Source organism: Anolis carolinensis, chromosome 4, assembly GCF_035594765.1.
Source record: "Anolis carolinensis isolate JA03-04 chromosome 4, rAnoCar3.1.pri, whole genome shotgun sequence".
In the NCBI taxonomy this organism is placed as follows: Eukaryota; Metazoa; Chordata; class Lepidosauria; order Squamata; family Dactyloidae; genus Anolis; species Anolis carolinensis.
In genome coordinates this window covers 54,186,795-54,196,611 of record NC_085844.1, presented here as the reverse complement: position 1 = coordinate 54,196,611, position 9,817 = coordinate 54,186,795, and the positions used below count along the sequence as shown (strand labels likewise).

The following is a 9,817-nucleotide window of genomic DNA, read 5'->3' as shown; positions in this document are numbered from 1 at the left end:
TGTTCAAATCTCTGAATGAGATAGGCAACCTTGGATTCTGAATTCAGCAGCCAGGCTCTTTTCAAGATTGTACACGTAACCAAGCAACCTCAAGCAGGCCTTTTCATACAGTGTGGGTACTGATACCCTAGACAGAATTCTTAATAAATAAAAGTAGTTTATTATGAAGACGAAGACAAGAATAGCATGAAAGATAGCAAGAGACAGGCAGGAGCTTTCTTCACAGGTTTACCAATGTCTAGCAAGGCTCTTAAGTTCTAGAAATCTTTTTGTTCACAAAAGCCTGCATGGTTTGTAGATTCTACAGCTATGGAACAGTTCATTATCTATTATTCTGCTGTTAGATAGGAGGAGGATGGAAATCTATTCCGGGACATGCATTCTGCATATATAAACCTTTCTAGACTGGGCAAAAAGCACACATCTAGCTATGATGATTTGAACTAATCAATATCTGCAAGTCTGAGAGTGAAGATAGACTGTTAGAGGCAGGTTTGGAAAAAGCCAGTTCAGAATGGAGAAAGGCATGGATGGTGTTGTGCACCAGAGCCTGGGAACTGCTTTAAGTTTCAGAACAAGGCTACCTGGTAGTTAAACTGGTTCTCCAGGAAGAGAAGCAGACAGACATAATAAAGAGTTCCTGGAAAAGACTTGTTGGGGGAAATGGTTGGTGATCCCATCGCTACCTGGGTCAGCCAATATTACACAAAGGAAACAAAACATGGAGCACAAAAGTTAGGTGAACCAGCTGCTCTTCAAGAAATGCTAGTCTCCAAAAAGGTCTGAAACAGTATTAGGCATGTGTCAAGGAAATTCTGCCAAAGCTTATACTGTGATATATGTATTAATCTTTACAATGACACAAGGTTCCTGGTTGCTGTAATCCCAGGCCCGGCCCAACACGGCACGCTGGCCACGCCTCCGCGTTGGGCGCCACCTTCCCAGGGGCGCTATTGAGTTTGGAAAGGACTGCCCAACTGAGCTGAAGTCCAGGCTGCTGGGGCTTGCCTCCTGGAGATGCTTTGGAGGGCGCTGGGGCAAAGGAGCCTCACTGAAGCTCTGGGCGGGCGCCCTTTGGGACAAAGCAGTGCCTCTCTTCCCCCGTTTGGCAGCAGATGAGAGCCAGGTTGGCCTCCTTGGACCTGCTTCGGCTTCCCTCCCCTTTGCCTTTACAGCCGGAGAGCCAGGGCTGCCTGCACATGCAAAATGGAAAGGACACACGAAGTGGGAAAGGCCGGGTGGATCTCTCCTACTTGTTCAGGATGGGCTCCCATTGGCTATTTGGCGCTGTTTCAGCCGATACTGGCCTATGGGAGCTCTCCTTCCTTTTCTCCCTCCCTCCCTCCCTCTCCCGTGCCTGGAAGCCACGCCCCCTCCTGTTGCTTTCCTCCATTAGCAGCAGCCAGGCCAGCAACGCGCGCCCTACGAGGTAGGCTAGAAATTTAGAGCAGGATTTAAAACTGCTTTTTATTTGTGGGTTGTTGTGAGTTTTCCAGGCTGTGTGGCCATGTCGGGAGGCATTGTTTTCTGGCATTTCGCCCATGGGGCAGGCATCCTCGGGGATTGTGAGGTCTGTTGGAAACTAGGCAAGTGGGGTTTATATACCTATGGAAGGTCCAGGGTGAGAGACAGAACTCTTGTCTGCTTGAGGCAAGTGTGAATGTTGGAATTGGCCAGCTTGAATAGCATTGAATAGCATTGCAGCTTCAAAGCCTGGCAGCTTCCTGCTTTTTATTAATTTATTTATATCCTTCTCCTGACATTTCACCCACATTTATGACAGGAAGAGCCAGCTAATACCTCCCAACAAAGGATTCCCCTAGGCATGAAGCAGCCAGCCTTTGAAGCTGCAAGGCTGCAAAGCTATGCATTGCTAATCAATTTGGCCAATGGCAACATTCCCACTTGCCTCCAACAGTTCTTTCTTCTACCCTGGACATCATTCCATAGGTATATATTCGCTCCACTTGCCCCCACCCTCCCTGATTGATTTTGCAGCTGCAAGGCCATTCAGTGCTAATCAATTTGGCCAATGGCAACATTCCCACTTGCCTCCAACAGTTCTTTCTTCTACCCTGGACATCATTCCACAGGTATATATACGCTCCACTTGTCCCCACCCTCCCTGATTGACTTTGCAGTTGCAAGGCCATTCAATGCTAATCAAGGTGGCCAGTTGCAACATTCACACATGCCTCCAACAGACAAGAGTTCTTTCTCCCACACTGGACATTATTCCATACTTATATAAACCATTGAAAATCGGCAAAACCTGGCAACCACCATTAAAACACTTTAAAACCAGGACAGTGAATAAAGAGCAACACAGAGAAAACAGAGGAATTGCAGACAGGCAACAATCAGGGCCAGCTAACACCACCCAACAAAGTATTCCCCCAGGGAGGAATAAGCCAGGCTTTCAGGCTCCAAGGCCATTAAGTGCTTATCAGGGTGACCAATTGACTATGCCACAGCAACTGGCTGGTAGAATCATAAAATGTTAAAATTAGAAGGGACCTTAATGGCCATCACATTCAACCGCATTCTGTCATACAGCAATACACACTTAAAGCATTCCTGAAAGATGACCATCTTTCCCCAAAGATGGAAAGTCCAGAACAGTCCCATACAATCAATTCCACTATCACACATAATACAAACATTATTCCTAATATTTAGGTGCTTCATTTCCTAGTTTTAGGTGAGATTAGGTCATTGTGCCTTCAAGCCATTCCTAACTTATGGCAATCCAATAACAGGGGTTGCTTGGCAAGACTTGTTCAAAGAGAGGATGCTGCTGCTTTCCTCAGAGGCTGAGAGAGTGTGACTTACCAAAGGTCACCTAATGGGCTTCCATAGCACAGCAAAGAATTTGAACCCAGGTCTCAAGAGCCATCGTTCAATGCTCAAACCACTACACTGCTGTTTTAGGCTTGATAATGGCCCCTTCTGCACTGCCATATAAAATCTAGATCATCTGCTTTGAACTGGATTATATGGCAGTGTGGACTCAGATAATCCAGTTCAAAACGGGTAATGTGGATTATCTGCTTTGATAATCTTATATGGGAGTGTAGAAGGCCCCTTCTACACTGCCATATAAAATCCAGATCGTCTGCTTTGAACTGGATTATATGGCAGTGTGGACTCAGATAATCCAGTTCAAAATGGGTAATGTGGATTATCTGCTTTGATAATCTTATATGGGTGTGTAGAAGGCCCCTTCTACACTGCCATATAAAATCCAGATCATCTGCTTTGAACTGGATTATATGGCAGTGTGGACTCAGATAATCCAGTTCAAAGCAGATAATGTGGACTATCTGCTTTAATAATCTTATATGGGAATGTAGAAGGTCCCTTCTACACTGCCATATAAAATCCAGATCATCTGCTTTGAACTGGATTATATGGCAGTGTGGACTCAGATAATCCAGTTCAAAGCAGATAATGTGGATTATCTGCTTTAATAATCTTATATGGGAATGTAGAAGGTTCCCTTCTACACTGCCATATAAAATCCAGATCATCTGCTTTGAACTGGATTATATGGCAGTGTGGACTCAGATAATCCAGTTCAAAGAAGATAATGTGGATTATCTGCTTTGATAATCTTATATGGGAGTGTAGAAGGCCCCTTCTACACTGCCATATAAAATCCATATCATCTGCTTTGAACTGGATTATATGGCAGTGTGGACTCAAATAATCTAGTTCAAAGCAGATAATGTGGATTATCTGCTTTGATAATTTTATATGGGAGCAATTGGTGTGTGTGTGGGGGGGGGGGGGCGCCAAAATTCTGTTCGCCTACTCTTGAAAATTATGTAGAACCGGCTCTGTGTGATCCTTAGATAATATAGGTATACCTCAGTAAATGATGAGAAGTACATATATCTAGGCATTAGATCCTGAACACAGCATTTGGTACCAATAAGATGAAAAAATAGGGGAAAGTATCTATAGCACACTGAGAAAAGGAAGAGCAGTTCAACATATTCCAGCAATCTTTTCATTTAAGACTAACTTTATGTACATGTGAGATAAAACAATCCGTACAAGGTAAGCCTTGGCTCCCACTGGGAAAAAAGCAGGAAGGAAATAAAACCAAATGAACGAGGAGTGAAAAGGTAAAGAAAAACATTTTGATTCTTGTGCATACCATTTTGAAGTCTTCCTCCAAAACAGGAGCATTTTTTTTCTATTTCCCCAGCCTCCACTCTTCATATGATTTTCATTTTGATATCCAAACATGTAAATCTATGGGTTTTTTAAAAAAATCTCGGGATAGCTAAAGGAGGCTTATTTACACTCCACACTCTCCCTGTTTTGCTGTCCATACATGCACACTTAAGAATTCTAGAGGCAGCTGTTGTATACCTTTCCTGTTGTAGGCAGATGGACATGGGGCCCTTCTACCCTGGCAGGCAATGTGTAACTAATCTAGAATCCAGGATGCTGGATTGCCCCCACATGGTGAACTGTAAGGGACTTCTGCAACCACCACCTCTGAGGTTTGGTACCACTGGGGAGTCACCCTAGTAGTTCCCTCCTCATCCTACGTCACAGCTTATATTATCCCCCCCCCCCCCCCACTCCTACGTCACAATCATGGCATATTACTGGCCTGTTCTTCATTGCTTTGGCTGACATCAGAGTATTGGCACACTAAGGGAGCTGAGAGAGGGGAAGGGAGAAATCCCCCTTTCCCCCTTCCCATTTCGCTCAGACAGAGCACCAAAAACAAGATAAGGTTGTGTTGATGGGTACAGCCATAACAGAGGGTATGGGATTGACAAGGGACTGCTATCTGTGTCCCAGGCTGCATATGTCCAAAGAACATGAGATGGCAATCAACACAACTGCAGTCAGTTCCAGTTAGGAACAGCTCAGCTGTCTTTAAAGCCCCTAAGTCAGGGGAAAGCCCAAATCAGAATAGTTTCCCCCCAATTTAGCTTGCATCTGGCAAGGTGGCTTAACACAGATCAGCTTTTCATATGGCATTCAGCCACCACAGGGCTGATCCAATGATGCACCAACCTAAGAGGCCAGTGTAAAAGAGCTCATGGATGCAAGCTAGATTGGCTAGAATAGAAACCCAATCCTTCCCAGCTCAAGATACCTTGCATTGTTTACATGCAACTGTCACTGATCACTAAATGTCTATGTTTCTTCAGCTCTTCTTTACCTCCTTTCCAATGCCAATGCTGCTTAAAAAACAATTTAGAGCTAGATAAAGATGGGAAGGAGAAAGGGGCTGGACTGTCATAAAAAGACTGTTAAAAAAAGGAGAGATTCACTGTCAAAGGCTTTGTTAACTGAGTTATGCCTATACTTGAATGTCCCCCCCCCCCCCATGAACTACCATATCAAAATTACAGGCAGACATCCAGCTGATCTTGCCTATATGAGATATGAAATATAATGGCTAGGCTTAAGGCAGAGAGGATAGAGTCCAACAAGATGTTTCTCATTAGGGAGGCATGTTGAGACTCATGATAAAGAAGCGATCAATTTACTGCTTTTAAAATGTAGCATTTGTTTCCCATTCTCTATGTAAATATGTGTCCTCATAATGTTGTTAATCTTGTTATGTGCTATTTAACATTTTGTCAAAAGCTATTGTTTCAATACTTCCTTTACTGTGATTTCAGTATAATGAAGATTAGAGTTCAAAATTCTAAAACTAGGTCACAAGTGTGAGTAAATGAGGAGCGGGAAATTGCCTACAAGGTGACAAAGAGCCTGAAGATCAGCCGTGAAGACACTTTTGCCTACTTTATTGGAGTTTCTTTCACAGTCTGCCATCATTTATCTTCCACTGAAAGCACAAAGAATGAGGCAACAAAGTACAAGCAAAGGCACTTTCAGAATCTGCTGGAAGAGAATAAAACATTGGTGATCTGAAGAGACTCATGTTTAAAATTCCCTTATGCACCCCTATTTAATATTAAAACAATTAAGCAATTGCTGCAGTGTAATTATAATCTATCCATCCATTCCCCTAGTATATACTCTTCTTGCCTTTTCTTTCATGTGGATTTCAGTTAGCACACTCCAGACCATTTGAGCAGTATTTCTGTGTAGTAATTTACCAAGGACAGCTTTTGAAGAATTCACATTTATGCCAATATGGCAGGAGAGGCTGTCCAATTTTGCTTCTAGTCTAATTCAAACTAGTCCAATTTCACTTTGCACCTAGAATGTGGCTCTTGCTTACAAAATATTCATTATATATAATGAATTGTTATTACTAAAAATAATGCACTATGCTACATTTGTTTGTGATGTTTCCTGCAACTCAGAACCTTTACATCAGGAAATGAGAGATGGGTAATTTAACATTGTAAAAACGCAAACTGCAACAAAAATGTTACATTATAGTCTTACTTCCAATATGAATGATCTTGTCCAGCATTTGGAAGAAGTTTGGTCTTCTGTAATTGTTTTTTAGCTGAAAATAACATGTACCCCTTTACTATGCCAGGGATACGAAAAGGGTGGGGAAGGGGTAGCTCTTGGTTCACATGAGAACCCAGTTTTTCTTTTGCACCCACAAGCCTACCAGAACTCTTGATAAATAACAAATGAGAATATTTGTGGGGAAATCTCATGACAACACAGGGAGTTTTATCGTAGTAATATTACACCAAGTTTTCAAATTTCTAAAATTGACATTTGTACATTGTTGTAAATATATTCAATTTAAAACAGCCCTATTAAAAAGCAGTAGCATTGGATGGGTTATTTGGGTCCGTTATGGTTGTTTTTGTCATCATCATTGGGCTGCTGACTTGGAGCCCCTGGTTGCGCAATGGGTTAAAGCCTTGTGCCGGCAGGACTGCTGACTTGAAAGTTGCTGGTTCAAATCCAACCCGGAGAGAGCACGGATGAGCTCCCTCTGTCAGCTCCAGCTCCATGCGGGGACATAAGAGAAGCTTCCCACAAGGATGGTAAAACATCAAAAACATCCGGGTGTCCCCTGGGGCAATGTCCTTGCAGAGGGCCAATTCTCTCACACCAGAAGCGACTTGCAGTTTCTCAAGTTGCTCCTGACATAAAAAAAAATGGGCTGCTGATTTGGAGGTCTTGCATTCATAGGACAGCCATAAGGTAAAATCAGCTTGAGCGGAGGAGCCTCTGGTGGCTCAATGTGTTAAACCCTTGTGCCGGCAGGACTGCTGACTTGAAGGTTGGGTTGCTGACCTGAAGGTTGCCATTTTGAATCTGGGGAGAGCACAGATGGGCTCCCTCTGTCAACTCCAGCTCCCCGTGAAGGGACATGAGAGAAGCTTCCCACAAGGATGGTAAAAAAAAAAATCAAAACATCTGGGTGTCTGCTGGGCAGTGTCCTTACAAACACTGTCCCATCCTTACAGACACTGCCCTATGATTCCCTCACACCAGAAGCGACTTGCAGTTTCTCAAGTCACTCCTGACACACAAAAAAACTTGACGGGAGCTAAGTATTAATCATAATAACAACTACTTGTCCTTATGTGTTTGCTATGGATGTGAGTTTGGGCACAGAAAAGGAAAAGACACAAAAGTTCAAAACAAACTCTCTCATTCTATTGAGATGGTTGGCCTTGACCAAAATCTTGTCAACAATGAGATTTCTGCACACTTCTATTCATAAATGGTAATAATTATTTTACTCAAGTAAACAAGATAATGCTTGATAAAGCCTGTAAAATTGCCTAAAATTAAAACTAGATAATTACTAAGATATAATTGCAATAATAAGGAAGTGTTTAACATTAATACAAGCAGTGCTTTAGAAAGGAAAAGGGAAAACTAATACTGCAATCCTACATTTTTCCATTCAAAAAGAAGCCCCACTGAGCTTCCTGGTAGGTAAATATACACTTACCTGGCAGTGAATCTCTCTGAATTCAGTAGAGCTTATTTGAGAAAACAAAATCACTGTGAGGGAGTGTTCACTTCAAGCAAATGAGAAGGTGTATGTTCACTCTGTAAGCAAGCCAACATGGCTGAATTCTAAAGCTTTCTGGATCTTGCATTTTGGTATTGTAATATTTGATGGGGTTTTTTGTTCTTTATTTCTCAAATGAAATGTAATTGCTGCAGGTATGGGTGTTCTGCCTTGTTTAAAGGCATTGACACGCATGCTGATAAGAACAGAAGCTCATAGAGATTTAAGTCAAATGAATTCACTTTCTGTTTTTTGAAAGCACGTGCTCAATCAAAGCAAATAGATGATAGTATGGACTTAGCCAATGTTTCATATGGCTGTGTAGTAGATGCTAGAAAGGACTGCTATACTAGCAAAGAAAATGTATCTGTGTTATATCTGGTTTTGGGCAACTGAAGACACTCTGCTATGCAATCGATATAATAAGAGTGGCAGCTAATGACTTCATTGTCCATGGGGCAGTGGATCTACTTTGAGTTATAATCCAAACAATAAAAAGATGGTTCTATTCTCCAGTCAGCAAGTGTCCTAGCAATAGGTTGGTTAAATTGCCACAGCTGTCAAATTGTTACTTCAGTCCAAGTCAGTCATAAGTTATCCAACAACATGAGGGTTGAAACAAGATGGTGGTCATCAGCTAGTCTAGGTAGAAATTACAACACATCACCAATCCAGATACAAGAAACCAGCAAGGACTAAGGACCTCATCACATGGAGGTTTAGATGCTGGGGGACAGTCAGAGAAACCGTGGGGCATCATGTCTTTGTCCCCTTACCATTGGTGGTGTCGGATCCCATCCCACAACATTTCTGTGCTGTCCCTGGCTTCCTCCTCAGCTTCTTGAATGGGCAGAGAGCCTGATAGAGACCCACCAGAAGTAGTCCTGCGTCATTTGATGGGCTCTGGCAGTATCTGTGCCAGCAGCACCAAGAAGCAGAGAAAAACATCAATGTGATGATGTAATAACTGGAGTTACCAAAGTGCAGCCAATCCAAGGTCAATAAAACACAAATTTTAAAGAGTACTGGTAGTCATCCAGGTAAAACAGTTGTTAGCAACATAGATGCTGGGGAGCTGCTGGAAAATTTATGGGCATCTATCTGCAAATGCCAGATACTTAATCAGTGTCTCCTACTTAACATCCACTGAGATCAGTGTAATCTCTATCATCGTTCAGAAAAGCATGATGACCTGTCATCAGCATCCTCAGTGTCTTCCACCTCCAGCTGGAGAACAGCCCCCCCCCCCCCAGCCTCCATTTGCCCAAACTTGGAGAGACTGATAGGGCAAACCGGGAGGAACTGGGATTTGTGTTTCTGATTAAGAGTGGTAATTTAAGCGAATTGATTGATTTACCCACCCTTCATCATGCCCATATTCATCATAGGAAGAATATGCTGTGCCCTGTGTCCCTTTGTCATAATATGCCTATTCTGACAGAGGTGGAATGCAGAGAACTGATAATGCTAGCTTAGCCAGGATCGAGCTGGCATAAGCAAAGCCATAGTATGTTTTGTAACTTTAGTATATTTATGCTCATTACTCTAGGAAAACAAACACTGTCTTCCAGATATAGGATTACCATGCTAATAAAATAGAAATAATAAAAAGGAGAATTATGGGATGTGCCTAGATGGCTTGTCAAGTAGGCATATGGGATAACAAGACAGCTGTCACCAGGAGACACACATTCCTGGGCATCTGACTTCTTGCCTCAATCACCTGGTTCTGCAGGAAGAGTTATGACAAGGATATTCAAGGTGCTGAACCCTAGCCATAAAATAGATTCATTACATTGGCTAAATCAATTACAGCTTTGAGTAAAAACCAAGAACAAGTCCACTACCCATCAGATTGGGAAGCCAGCACTAAATCATAAT

General features: G+C 42.5%; 1 long non-coding RNA gene across 1 annotated transcript; it reads left to right on the top strand.

The window, feature by feature from the left end:
- The first annotated feature begins 885 nt into the window (after positions 1–885).
- On the top strand, positions 886–6,744 carry LOC103278528 (uncharacterized). The gene is made up of 2 exons (XR_506115.3): positions 886–1,429; positions 5,655–6,744. It is a non-coding gene; the product is annotated as an uncharacterized LOC103278528 (long non-coding RNA).
- The last annotated feature ends 3,073 nt before the right edge of the window (positions 6,745–9,817 follow it).